This window comes from Talpa occidentalis, unplaced genomic scaffold (genome assembly GCF_014898055.3).
Source record: "Talpa occidentalis isolate TD23 unplaced genomic scaffold, MPIMG_talOcc4v2.1 talOcc4.7, whole genome shotgun sequence".
NCBI lineage: Eukaryota > Metazoa > Chordata > Mammalia > Eulipotyphla > Talpidae > Talpa > Talpa occidentalis.
In genome coordinates, this window is record NW_023605083.1 from 5005248 (window position 1) to 5020004 (window position 14757).

Sequence of the window (14757 nt, forward strand, 5' to 3'; positions counted from 1 at the left end):
AAAAAAAACAAAAGGTAAAGAAAAAGAAGACTACCACTTCCCTACAGCACCCACTCCAGGCCCTCAGAGGTTGCCCAACTACATGGCAACGAGACCAAGCCACAAATTCACGTGTTTACACGGTCTGTTGAATCTGAAACACCAACTTTGGTACTCAAAGAATTATTGAGAAATTCACTCAAAAGTTCTTTCAACTGGTCTCTGCATTTCATTGTGTGAAGATTAGATGGAATTTACTCTCACTTATACCAGGTTTTCTATCCTTCCAGATCTCAGTCTGTTATTCAATGAATAAAAGGGAGTGATTACAAAGCAACGGTCCTTTACATCAATAACCAGTAGGATCTACCCAGTCAAAGTAAGTGATTCCCCAGTTTCCCCCAAATATCAAGTCTTCTCAGGCCACACAGTCTGGGCACCCAGTGGGCTCAGTTTCATCTGCACGCACAGTTTACAGAGCAGTGTGGCTCAGGAAAAAAGTGACAAAAGACTTATCCTGCTTTACTCCTACCTGTTATTCTGGAAAGCAAGGAAAAAGTCCAGCTTCAATTTCAAGCGAACTACAAATGCAGACTGGCAGGCTGCCAGGCACGCGCCTCTTCCCTGTAGCACTCCATCTGCCCCAACTTTACAGCCTCAGATTTCTGGACAGTTTCACCAAATTTTAACGCCAAAAAGAAAATCTGACCTACTTATGGGAGGAACCTAGACTGTGCCACTGGCTCTTCGCAGGAATAAGCCCGTTTATTACCCTCTACCCACCAGAGGCCCACAGAAAGAAACAGGTAAAGGTTAATGACCGAGTTTCTAAATTTGTAGCAACATGTGACCTTGCTCCACTCACCATCCCTCTCAATGCTTCCATTCCCTGGAATGACTAAAACTGGCAGGTGGAAATGGCTTACGATCCTTCCACCTTAAAAATCACATGCTGCAGAGGACAGCCCGAGGTTTGGAAAAGCAGCAGCCCAAACAAGCTACGGTCTCTTGTCTTGCAAACATACCAGGCCAGGTAGGTTCACTGTTGGCTCTAGCAATTGGAAGAACTATAGCGCCCTTGGCATCATTCTCACAGGTTTTATTGGTACGCAGGGGCAACACACCGGCAGGGAGCCAGCAACTGGAGGCCCCTGCACATCTGTTCCCTCTTTTCTCCGAGCTTTCTCTGGCATCCTTCGTGGCCTCTTCCTCCTCTCAGAGCATTTCTGCCCTTGCTGGCTGAGAGTCACGCCGCCCTCACAGCTCTGACCTCTAGGCTCAGGTGTGCACACTTGCACATGTATGCACACCCATGCTCAGGTGCCCATAGTCAGGCATGTGTGCTTCTACATCCACACACCTTCTACATTACCAAGATCAGGTCCGCAGGTGAAGGGCACAGAGGCCAAAAAAAGCCTGACCAGCTTCATTTACCTTACATCCCTCCAGCTCACAGCTACTGGGAAAACACTGGAGAGCTCGTCCACTGCCAGGAAGGGCGCTAAGGCTGAGGAGGTCAGCGAGCAAGCCTCTACATTGGCCGTGAGGAGACAGAGTGAGGTCAGACGCCAGTTCTTTAGGGAGTAAAGGGACATGGGACCGCGAGAAAGCACTGTCTGTACCTGATCACCAAAGGACCACCTTCCTCTGAAGGCTGCATTCCCTGGGCAAGTAATGAGGAGACTGTATTCTCCCCACCTTCCCTTTGAAATTACTCTCCACTAAATAACCAGTTAACATTTGTTACTTTTCTCCTTCTAAGTCCTACCAATTGGCCCTCCCTGGTGATGCAGGGATTAAAGTCTCAGCACTATCAAGCTATGGGCAGCCACTGCAACCTGAGTTTGATCCCTGGCCAGGGAGCTACCCACATGGCACAGCAGACCTCTCCTGTCTCCCCACTGCTCCCCTCAGCAGTGTATTTCAGTGAATCTGGCTGATTCACCCCCCACACCTCTGGCCTGTACCCCAGTTCTTGTACGCATAAATAAAATAAATCTTTAAGAAAAAAGTCCTGCCTAATTATTTTACTATGAAAGAAACCTACTCTTTGCCACATCGTGCTGTGCAAGCTCTGTGAGCTGACAGCTCTCTCCTGAGACAATCCGCCTGGCTAGCAAGACCTTCTGATCAGCTCAACACACCTGCCCGCCCACATCTCTCAACCGCGCCCCTCCCCTCTTGGCACAGAGAAGTATTCGCCAAATACATGATTCTCTTTACAGACCCCAAGCCATTTGCATGTGCTTCCTTTGTGTAGAAGGCTCCATCTCTTCTTTCCTAAGGAACTCCCATTCATCATCTCAGCACCCAGCTGAAAGGAGTGAGCTGCAGGCCCCTGCCACCTGGACCCACCTTTCTTCCCTCCTCCTCAGATCTTATCGCACTTTTCTGCACCTTCACAAAGCACTTGCCTACACTTCCCACGGTCTAATTATACCGAGCAACCTAATCTTCGTGCCCCAATCTCCAGCACACAGAAGTCATTAGAAATGTTTGTTGAGGGCCTCCCCGGTGGTGCAGCGGTTGAGCGCTGGGTTGCGAAGCTGCCCGCGGCCTCTGCGGCGCCGGTTTGATCCCCGGCTGCTCCCCGGCCACCGGAGGAGGGTCCCGCATGGCGCGCAGACCTGTCCTGCCGCCCGCTGCTCCCCTCAGAAGTGTACCTCGGTCCTTCTGCCTGCTCTGCTCCCCGCTCTGGCTCTGGTGAATTCTCTCACCCTCTTGCACTTCTGACTGTACCCAGTGCTTGTATAAATAAATCAATCAATCTTAAAAAAAAAAAAAAAGTATGTTTTAAAAAAAAAAAAGAAGTGTTTGTTGAATGAATGATGAATTAACGGTGAGCACTACAGCTGATACATCGCAAAGGGTGAAGGGAGAGCTCAAAAGAGTTGTTGCCTAGATTTCCTTTCCCATATTGTCAAACTGGAATTCTATCCAGGTAAAAGCCAGATTCATAATGAGAACAGCAAACAAAGAATGTGCTGACTAAAGCTTCAAAACAAGGTGTCAACCTAATGAGTAAGTCTGAATTACTCACCCTGCGTGGACCACATGGCAGTATATTCGAGAAATGAGTTGCTCTTTTCCCACTGGTAGGGTGTGGCCTGGAGAAAGAAAGCTCCGGAAGGCAGGGCTCTGTGTCACTGATATGGAGGTGGGCCTGAGAAAAATCCTTTCTATTCTAAGTGGACTTTAAGAGAGTCCTGAAAACCCAGGACTGAAGGCACCCTGGAAACATGTCTGTTCAGAGCAGTTTCCGTGGTGACACCAGGCAGCAGGCGGGCTTCCCACGGCCGCCCTGAGGGTTTGATGTCTTTCTATACTTCTTAGGTTCTCCTTCCTCGGGAAGCAGTTAAGATGGAAAAACAGCAGGAAGTGACATGTCTAATGTGCTTGTTTACAAAATTCTCTTGTAAACAAGTTTCCTGAGGAAGGTGGGTTACATCCGAAACATTAACTACACTGCCAAGAGTCCCTGCGAGATGGCTAACATCTGTGGTGACTGTCCTGCCTCCTGTGTCACTAGAGGCACTGCATTTCTAAATTCCTTTGGAATGCTGCTCTGGAAATTTCTAAGAAATCCCATCATAAAGGAGCATCCCTTCACGATGAGGAAAGTCCCATCATAACACTGCAAGGGCTCCACCTGGGCAATCACCCCTGCTGGGGTCCAATCGTGCATTTGGCCCTACCAGCCCAGGGAGACAGTCCAGTGAGGCCTGCCTAAAAGGCCCTCTTTGTCACCCCAGTGAAGTAGAACAAGTCAATTCTATACCAAGTGCTTTGGTCAGGCAATAATGGACTTTTCTTTCCTGCAGTAGATCAGCTGACGTCAGGAGGTGGAGCTCTGCCAAGCCACAGCTGGCCACAGCTGGTTGTCCCTGGGGAGGCAGCCCATCTAAGAGCCACCACACGCTGCGGGTGACATTCAGAATTTCCACTTGTGTGATTAAGGAATTTAAGATTACAGGTTTTTTAAGAGTCCGCCCCCCACCTTTTAACCTGGTAGAGGGCTGTCCCTAGTTTAGCTATACAAGTCCCAGTTCCTTCATTTCACCAGATTACATTAAACACAGGAAAAAGCAATTATGTCACCAGGAACCTCTGCCACTCAAAACTATGTGCGAGTCCGCAGAGTTTCCTGCCTAGGTGCACCACTTGTCCTGCAGGACCGAGGCTGCAGCTGCGGAGCCCCACCCTGCCCAGAAACATGCCGAGAAGGCCAACTCCACAGAAAAGGTCTCCAGCTGTTCCCAGCCTTCATGGGATTAACGCCTTTTGAGAGCTAGAAAGGAAGAATTTGGGAAATGCGCCATTAAAAAACAATCTCCAATCTCAGCAGACTATCTGTTCCTAGCAATCCACTGACAGCTTATTTCAGAGCAGCCTGTCAGCTCTGACTATGCCAGCTAGTCTATGAACTGGGAGACTGAAGATAAGGAAACAAGCACTGAAAGCTTCCCCTGTGTGTTTTGGGACACCGGCCGACTCAAGGTCACTAAAGAAAAAAGTCCTACTGTTGCAAATATTGTTAGAGGAGACTGAAGGTGCAGGGTATTTACAAATGCTGCAATGCAGCAGTCAAAATGTTAGCTGCATCATTCCGCAAGCACTGTGAACTGATCTCAGGGGAATATAGCAGGAATTACAACTATGTCCTCTACTGTAGTAAATAAAAAGAACCTGTCAGCATTCTCAAGATTGCCAGCTCTGTGGGGAGAAAGAAGGGGTCTAAAGCTATGAATCTTAAAATTCCATTTAACCCAAAGACATAACATGCCTGAGAAGGACTCATCACCTGCCCCCCCAAAAACACACACACACACACAGCATCAAGGGAACAGGGGTCCCACAGAGGAGGCCAGGCATGAACACATGTCTTTGCCCTCTTGAGAAATGCCAAGGGACAGCTGTTTGGGCGGTTCTTGGTATGTAGGGAATCTTTAATGCTCCAACCTAATCTGAAGCTATGGGCCCCCTGTGCGAGGGGGTACGCCTGTCTTTGGAGGGCGGGGAGAGGCAGTGGGCGAGGAGGACAGCATGTTAGGCAACAGAAAAGACTGCAGATACAAACATTTTCAAACCAAAGGTCAAATGCTTTGGATTCTGCAAACTTGGCACCTGCAGTGAGTAGTGAGGACACCCTCCCCTCACAGGGATCTCAGAGAGTAGAAGAATTCAGCAGTTTCTCTGGAACCCCAGAAGAGAATAAAATTGTACTGAAAGGAGTCACTATTTGAAACAAAGCATCTGGGAGAGGTGTCTGGAATACTACAAAAGGAATTCTGATTTCAGGCAGGATACTGGATGGACTTTTTGGAAGGAAAGAGATTTCAGGGACTAACAGGATGAAGAGAGCATGTGGCTCTATTCAAAAATTCATAAACATCACCCAAAGCAAAAGGTCATAAAAACCACTTATTAATTTTATTTTTGTTGCTTAGTCAGAGCCCAAAGGAGCAGAACAGACGAGGCCATTTTCCCCATGGCTTAGGGATTCCTGTTACCAAATTTTACATTTCCAAAGCAAGAGAACTATATCCATGGATGTGGAATAAAATTCCCCAGAACAAGCCACCCCAGAATTGGTTAGCACCCACAAAATCTTATACCAGCTGATTCTCAGCTCAAACGAGGTAACTCAAAACCAGTTAAGCTGCAGATTTTAGTGGCATATCTGATGGTAAGTAGAAGTAAATAATACGTAAAGAATTTTAACCAAGAATAAAAACAAATATTTCTTCTTAAACTACATTCCAATCAGGGTTGTGGATCCACATGTCAGTCTTCAAATTGATTAATTCATTTCAACTCATTAGCATGATTCTGCAGTGAGCAGGACTTAGCTTTAAGAAAGCAAAAGATTCATACTGCATTGCATCAAAATCCAGAAATGCAGACTGAGAAAACTTACTTCCGAATGCTTCCCATATGCTCTCTTGCTGGTACTTACCTTTTAACCTGTAAAATTCAGATGAGAGCTCTATAAGTGCAAAATACCATTATATGGACATTCAAAACAGGAAAATGTTATAGTGTGGCCCATTTTTATAAACCTTGTTTAAATAACTAAGCAGTCTGATTTATAAAAGGGCCTGCCTTGGATTTATCACCTATAATCACTAGAAATTTGTATAGTTTACATTTTTCCTTATGGGATTACCTAGACATTAATTTTAAGTATTTTTTTTTAAAAGTCCAATTTAGCAAACACTCAAAAACTATATACAAATAAAACAAATGTAGAGTGAGCTTTAAAAAAAAAAACAAGAAAACACAATTCCATTTTATTACGGGTACTGTGGCAGAAAAAAATGGAAACAGGAAACAAACCCAAGTTTATATAATTTGTCAAATTTTAAAATATGATTTTTTATAACATGTTTTCAGATTTTTCCCCAAATAGCTAGGAAAATCTGATTATCCCTTGGTTCTTAAGAACCAAGTAACCATTCAAAAAAAATAAATCAGCAGACACTACATGCAAACACCAGTAGGGTGACAAGAAATGAAGATATTCATGCCTTAAAAAGAGTAAAAAAACAGGAGGCTTTGGAAATTTCAGACTAACTTTACTATGACGTCTGTTCATGTAACACCCAAACCCCAAACCTAGCCAACTGGTTTAACAGGAAGGTCATGCAGCAGGTATCCCTCTCTTTGGATCATTCAACCTCTTGGACACAAATGGTCTCCACTGCAAGGCAGGCAACCCCCAAAAGGCCACACATTTCCTGCATGCGGGTCAAATACCTGGACTCTGCGTTTACGAAACGATGACAACATGATGGAGGAATGTGGCGTCTGAAGGGGGGAGAGCGAGATAACAAGCTTCTGAGGCAAACCCAACCAAATAATTTCAAAATGAAGAAAAGAGACGTTTAAAAATATATGAATACAGGTAAAAATCAAATTTCATACATTTTCTTATTCTACAGAGCTTCTCAGTCTCACCGGGGATTTCAAATGTGGCGAGAACGCGTTCCCTGATTTTAGCAGCTACCGTCTTTCTAGACGGGCTGCCTTGGCCAAGTCACGCCTGCTCTGGATCTGTCTCCCCACGTCTCTAAGTAAAGATACTGCATACACTCTGACACACTGAACAGGCCCCCACTAACCCACATTCCGCTATACCGAGAGCCCTAGAACTGGACGGTCCCCAACAGCCCCTGCCACCTGATAATAAGCTAGCACGACTTCATGAAATCGTCAGAAACAAGAAAGAAGTCAAGCTACAGAGAGGTGACCTGGGCCCAGTTACGGGCACTTCCTTTTCAGAATACTATGTCCTGTTTCAAACTGGTACAAGAGGAATATGGAAAAAAAAAAAAAAACCCAGCAACAGGAGGGACCCGACGCCCAGCTCAGCTGCTCCTGTCTACCAGTCCCAAGTGACCCCTCTGCCTTCCTCCTCCACTCTCGCCACCAGGCCTGTCTGCTCGGCGATGGGCTGGCTGCGGGGACCCAGCACACAACTAGTCGAGTCCTCCCGCGGCCCCCAGCACAGAGCAGGGGGCTGGCCTGGCGCCCACTGTCCTCAGTGCAGGTTCAGCAATGACAGGACTGGGGACTATTCCTGACATCACTTCTCAGGCTCTGCCCTTCCCTTTAGCATGAAGGTAGGTATGGAGAAGAGGGAAAAGTCGAACCCAGGGAACCAAAAGATAGACTTAAAAAATAGCTCTCGCTACCAAAACCTGGTCCTCAGATTTCTTGACAGGCTCCTATGAGTGCCTGCGACATATCAGATTCCCCCAGTTATCTGATAACTACAAACACACGGCCGAGACCAAAAGCACAGCAGAGAATGTTTCTGAGCTGACAGTTTCCCATGGGAAAGGCTTCGGACCTGTCCAGCGCAGAGCAAATCCTTTCCAGTCTCGTCTCCCGCCCTGGTCCCTGGAGAGCAGCTAACACACTTCGAGGGTCCCCCTGAGTCACTACTGGCCCAATTACTAAAAAAGGCGTACTGTTAATTTCCTGCACAGGGACCTTGCTGCAGCATTCTTTTTTTCCTGCAGGGCATTTTTCAAACTTTGACTTCAATTTGACCTTTGAAAATCCAAGCCATGAGCTGCAATGAAAGGGGAAATAAATGACTCCTTTAAGGAGCTGGGGCCTTGGCTCAAAGGCTTCACACGCTGGGTGTTCCTACTGCCATTCTTCGGATTGTCTGTGTGCTGGCTGCAAGACACCCCCACCCTTCCATCTTTGATACATTCCATTTTACTTAAGTCCAATTGCTATGACAATGCAATTTCTCAAAAATCACGATGAAAAAAATACTTCACATGCTCTCCCTCCTCAGCCATGATGGTGTAAGTTCTTTTAACTACCACAATGAAGACAGAACAAAGGGCTACATAGTTGAGGCTGGATTATATAAAAGAGACTCGACAAGGTGCTGCAGCAGTTCGAGCCATCTCCACCCAGTTTTCGGGGCTAGTCAGGCTTTTCATTTCGAACACAGTCAACCCTTCGTCTGCTTATTTAAAATCTTTTATTCCAGGACATCAGAGACTGCGACAGGCGATTTTCCTTGGGAAGCATCTCATCCACTTCGCAGGGATGACTTGCAAACAAAAGACGGCTCTAGCACTCTACACCGCACGCCTGGAGAAATTTCTGATAATTAATGACACTGTCCCCGACTGGAAAAACCCGGCCTCAGGAATAAAAGGGGGAGAAAAAACCCCTCTAAGGCGTGAAGTTATGGCCTTTGGTTCCCACACCAAGCGAAAGCCGCGTCTACCTGTTATTTACCAGCCACCGCGGCTGGGCAGGCGGGAGCCGGCGGCCGGGGCCGGAAAGGCGCGGCCAGCCCCGGCCAGGCCCCGCCGGGCGGCGGCTGAGGACGCGGCGGGCGGCCGTCCGCGGGGCTCCCCCTCCCCGAAGGCCGGGCCGCCGGGGGCCGGGGATCCGGAGCGGCCGGAGTCGCTCCCCCCGGGCGGGCGCCGGGGTGGGGGGCCCTGCAGGAGGGGCCCTGAGGGAGGGGGCCCTGAGGGAGGGGGGCCCTGAGGGAGGGGGCCCTGAGGGAGGGGGGCCCTGAGGGAGGGGGGCCCTGAGGGAGGGGGGCCCTGAGGGAGGGGGGCCCTGAGGGAGGGGGGCGAGGGCCCGCGCCCCACCTGGCGCCGGGCGGGGCTGCCGGGGCGGGCGCGGGGTCCGGCGGCCTCGCGCCCTCCGCCCAGTCAGCGGCGCCCCGGGCGCGCGGCTCGGCAGCGGCCCCCACGCAGCCGGGGCGGCGGCTCCCCGCGACGGCCGGGGGGCGGCCCGGCTCACCTGTCCGCGCGCCGGCCCCGCCCCGGCCGGGGCGCCCGGCTCCCTCCCGGGGCCCGCTCCCGCGGCCCGGCCCGGCCCCCGCTCACCGGCTCCTGGGTGGTGGGGGCGGTGGTGCGTCGGGCCGAGGGCTGCTGAGGGAACCGACCGGCCTCCGCGGCCTCCGCGCCTCGCCGTTCGCTCCGCAGCGGGTAGTGGCGGCGCGCGCGCCCCGCCCCTTTTATAGGCGGCCGCGCGCGCCCCGGCGGCGGGCGGGCGCGAGCGCGGGGGCGGGGCCTTCGCGGGCTCGCCTCCCGACGCCCGGCGGAAAGGGCCGAGCGCCTCTGGAAGGAGCCGAAGCGCCGGGGGAGGGCAGAGCCGCGCCCCGGTGGGCTGGGGAAGGAGCGCGCGCGGCGGGGGGCTGGGGTGCAGGGGTCGCTGCCTCCGCCGCGGCGGGGGCGATGCTCGGGCCCGCACGGCCCTGCCCGCCACATGGATCCCCCAATCCCGCCCCTCCCCGCCCTGCAGAGAATCTGGCGCGCCCCACCCTCCGCCCCTGGGCGCCCTTCCAGGACCGCAGCGAAGGGCGGGGCGGGGCGGGGGCCGCCGCTGCAGTCTGGCTGAGGATGCTGAGCTCCCCGACCGGAAAAAACGCCCCGTCCCTAAGGGTGAGGTCACCCGCAGCCTCTCTTCCTGCTGCCCACTTTCCCTTGGAGGGCTGCTGCGCCTCTGGTGGGGCTGGGGTCACAGACCCCAAGAGAATTTTGGGCTCCGAGTTTAAGGAGGTTGGTTTTTTAAAAAAGGCCAAATCCAACCATTAAAAAAAGAAGTCGACTCATTTGCAGTTAAATCTGTCATTCCCGAATTTGGAGAGTTAAAAATTCCTTAAATTCTTACAGCGAAAGCTTTCTCGCAGGTCCCAGTGAGACGTGAGACGGGAGGCATCAGGCCTATTAATAAAGACCTTGAAGTCCTTCCTGCCCTAATTGAAGTTCCTTATGGATCAAGCTCTCTGCTGAGCAATTCATGCATTACCATTTTTTTAAATCTTAGCAATAATTTTGAGGTGGGTGTTACTCGCCCGTTTTACAAACCAGCATGGACGTGGAGGGTGGGTGGCTTGTCCTAGGTCTGGCAGCTAGCAACAGCAAAAGCATTTGAGTTCCAGAACCCCTGAAACTGTGTTGGCCTGCTTCCTGCTCAGGAAAGGGAGACATGGGGTGCTGGGTGCTGAGAACAGCTATAAAATAAGAGGGTTTCTGTATCTTTGTCTTAACAGTTTGAAGGGCTGACTCTACATTCTGCAGCCCTTTCCCCACCCCCATTCCGGTGACAGCTGGGGCGCAGTCATTGGGAGTAACACCCAGATCATTCCTGTGCAGTCAGGCAGACCGGCAGTCCTGCAGCTCAGGAAGGCCTCAGCCTGGTTACCAGGCAGCTCTCTTTAAATAAATATAAAGGCCCTGGGCACTGCACCAGAACTCGGACCCAGGCCCAGCCCCCAACCTCCTGGGCCTCTGCAGTTTGGCTTCCTCCCTGGTGCGTAGGGTCTGCAATCTGTCAGTAGCCCTGATAGTGAGGGAAAATCCTCCACACTCACGCCCTCACAGAACAGAAAAGGAGTGGCCACACCCCAGAAGCAGCTTTGCAGAATCTGGAGGAAAAATATAGGAGCTGAGAGGCATTTCCTGCAATCTTCAGAGACAGCAGGACCTGGTAGTTTCTCCCCAGTGTGTGCGTTTCTGGGAACCGCTGATGGCGTCCACTGCCTCTTCTCCCGTGAACAGCAGCAAAATGTTCAATCAGATATTGCACTCCGGGCATAAAATGGCTAACGCCATGAGTGCTCCCAATTCCAAGGCCGCTGCTCCCACACAGAGCAGGTCTCAAGACCACGGCAGGGAGGGTTTTCCTTTTTAAATTACGCTGGTATCCTAGTGAATTAAGGGCTTTGCTGCTTTTGCCAGAGAGACCTGAGCCGAAGCTTCTGTACTGATGCCAAAATAAAAATCTTAATCGTGGATCCTATGTTTCATCTGAAACATGGCCACAAGACAGAACCTCCAGCCCCTTCCACCTCCCACTCGCTCACCCACCCCAGGCTGCATTTGGCTCTGGGAATAAGATATTTAAAAGGCCCTTCACGTGTTCTATTGTCTGCCTACCCCACCTCCCACCAATTTCACCAGATGCCTAACACTTGTTAGGTGTGGGGAGAGGCAGATGATGAAGTAGATGATGGTCCTGTTTTCTGAGAGAAGCTCATTCAGAAAAAAGCAGCCAAAAAGGTACAGGGACTGGGAAGCAACCCTGTAACCCTCATGTCCCTGTTTTCACCCACTTGGCTCTTGGCCTCCCCAAGAGCAGGGGGCGACTGAACCCAAGGCTTAAGAAACTTGGTGACCTCCCTGGGAAACACACACACGTGCACACACCACCCCCTCCACTTAACAAGCAAGCACCAATTCCACTGTTTTTCCTCCCAACAGGCGAGCTGGTTGGGCAGGGGCCCACTGGCTAGTGGACACGCAATATCCTGCGCCGTTGGGGCCAGCATGGACTACCACAAATCTTCGAAACAGCGACTTCAGGAAGCTTGAGGACATGCCTGTGAAACCCACCAGACGCTAAAGGTCAAATATTTCAGGATTCCAGCCGTGGGAGGTCCCTAGAGTAGCCAAATTCATACACACAGAAATGGAGCAGGAGGGCCAGGGGCAGGGCAGGAAAAGAGATGTGGCATTTAATGCTCCCATTCCATATGGGAGCTGTCTGGTGGTGACAGGTTATACACAACATGGTCAATCTCGTGGCATGTATATTTTACAATGAAGAAATAATTAGCAAAACAGAAACCTTTAGACCCTAAGAACAATGAGTGGGTAAATCAGGTGAAAGGGGTCAATGGTACTGTAGTTAGTAAAGGGCAGAATTGGACTTAGTGGTGAAATTAACGCCTAGATGCACCTGTTAATTTTAACCCTACACACCTGAAACTTACATGTTGTATGGCAATGACACTTCAAAAAATAAAATTACCAAAACACTGATTGACCTCAGGGCCCACGTTTGAGAAGTGAGCTTGACAGGCTAGCTAGCCTAACAGGGCTCGGGTGACAGCTGAGGGGTGCGCCTGCAACCCTGGAGCATGTTCCCAGCGCCGGCTTATCCACATCTGTACTCCTGCGGGTCAGCCTGCTGAGACCCCGCATCGCCATCCTTCCTGCTTATCTTGAACATAGAGTTGGAATTGGTTCCACAAACCAAGTCAAACCTTTCAGCTTCCCATTGCCTACAGAACAGCCCATCATATCTAAATTGCTTAGATTCTAGAGGGTCCATGAGCTCGTTTCACCTTACCTTCACACAGCATCACGTCCTGTTGCTTTTCTCCAGATCTGAGCTGAGCCACTCCCTTAGTTGGTTATTTATTTTTTTCAAACATCATGCTTTGGGCTTATACTTTTCTCCCTACAATTGTAATGTCCCTGTCGGGAACATCCCTATTAACGGTTTCCCAATATCCACCACGCATTTTTATTTTTTATGTTTATTTATTTATGCATACAAGAGCTGGGGTACAGGCCAGAGATGAGGGGGTGGGGGTGAGAGGCAGAGACAGAGTGGGGAACAGAACAGGCAGACTGACTGAAATACACTGCTGAGGTGAGTAGCAGGCAAGACAGGAGAGGTCTGCTGTGCCATGTGGGTTTCTCTCTGGCCGGCTGGGGATTAAACTTGTGCTGCAGAGGCTGCGGATTGGTTCATAGTGAACCAGCCAAACCCACTGCACCACCAGGGAGTCCCCTCCACCACTCATTTCTGAGGAATCTTTCCTGTTTTGAATTTATGTAAATAGAACCTTCCTAAAGGAGCAATTTGGCAGTGCGTGCCTTCTGACACAGTGGCACCACACAGCAAGCTCTTGAAAGGAAACCATCAAAGTAGCATAGTTAAGGCATCCAAATATCCTGCAAAAAAAGGTTCTTTTTTTCTTTAGATTCTGTGCATTTTATAATGGCGGGTTGCCAAGCCTGGGAGACAGGATGTACAATGGACCTGCATCTGCCCACCACCCGGCTCCGACAATTGCCAACACTCTGCTGTCTTACTTCCTCTCTCATTTCACCCAGCTCACCTTCAAGACATATTTCCCAAACTTCTGGGACTGCTGGACTCTTTTTTTAGGGCCCTGAGCAGAAAAACTCCCTGGGAAAAGCTGCCCTAAATTAAATCTGTATTATGTGCGCCAATAATTTTTAGCTCAAACCATCAAACACTGCCAAGTACTTAACTCATAGTCTCCATTTAATTAAAATTCTACATCCAAGTCACCCATTTATCTTGATGAGGAATTGTTCGGTAAGAGCTGTTCAAAGTGAGCTTTTCATGGCTGAAACAGGCTGTTGGCTTCAAGTAACCTTTGTCTCCATGGTCCTGCTTTCAGGGTTGGAGGTCTTAGAGCTTGTTTTTATTATTTCATCAGAACTTTCAAATTTACAGAAAAGTCACAAAAACTACAAAAATTCCACCCATGCACACCTCACCCGGATTCCCTAATTTGTTAATGTTTGGCCAGGCTGGCTTTATTATTCTATGGATGGATTTCCTCACACACACATACACGGAGTCATATGCCCTCCTCCCCTTGACATCAACTGAGAATAAGTTGCAGACATCAGGCTACTGATGCGCAAGTACTTTGTGTGTATGTTAAGAACAAGGACATTCATTTTTATAGACACAAAGTCAGGAAACTAATGTTGATAATTCTATGACCTAATGCGTAGGCCTTATTCAAGTTTTGCCAATTGGCTCCATGTCCTTTAGCAGATATTATTTTGGTCCAGGTTCCAGTCCAGGATGATGTGTTATATTTAGTGGAAACATCCTGAAGGAGTTGAGAAAAATGCTTCTTGAATGCACCATCTTTATAAATTGGGGTTTTTAAAAGAGGGAGCCTGCCTGTAAGCTGGAGGATAAATGGGTGTTTCTGTAGGTTCATCAGACAGCTGGAAGGCCACAGCACTCATGCAGAGCCATGAGAAATCTATCGGGATTTCTCTAGGTGGGACAGAGAAAAGGGGAGGGAGTAACCAGACCTGAAACAGAAGCCCTGTGGCCCTTGGCTCGGGCACTGAGAAGCCCTCTGAACAGAATCAGGTCACTGCTGTGCTCCTAGAAGCTGGAGAAGCAGGGGGACACGCCTACACCTGGGTGGGAAGCCCCCACAACAGTTCCATCCCTCTGTCCAAGGGATGTGAGCATTTCTGTCTAATTAGAATTTTCACCTTACAAGTGTGCTTTAAGATGATGTAGGACAGCGATAGGACAAAAATGTGGGCGCTCTGCCTGAGAAATGAGGTCAAGCAAGCAGGCAAGCGAGTACTTGAATTTAAAAACTGAATGTAGTCCTTAGTATTCTACTCAGCGCATCTGACGTGATGCCCATGAGGAGTCGCATCTGCTGGCCAGTAATCCCCATCTTGGAACAATATTACAAGGGGCCTCTCAGCCTCC

The 14757-nt window shown here is 49.7% G+C and overlaps 1 protein-coding gene across 4 annotated transcripts in view; it reads right to left on the reverse strand.

The window, feature by feature from the left end:
- The window catches only part of SPTAN1 (spectrin alpha, non-erythrocytic 1), a 57954-nt gene extending 48497 nt beyond the window's left edge, over positions 1–9457 (reverse strand). For all 4 annotated transcript variants that reach the window (XM_037493510.2, XM_037493509.2, XM_037493508.2 and 1 more), the window contains exon 1: positions 9348–9457. The gene's annotated coding sequence lies outside the window, so the exon portion shown is untranslated. The remainder of the gene's footprint in view (positions 1–9347) is intronic.
- Positions 9458–14757: the final 5300 nt, after the last annotated feature.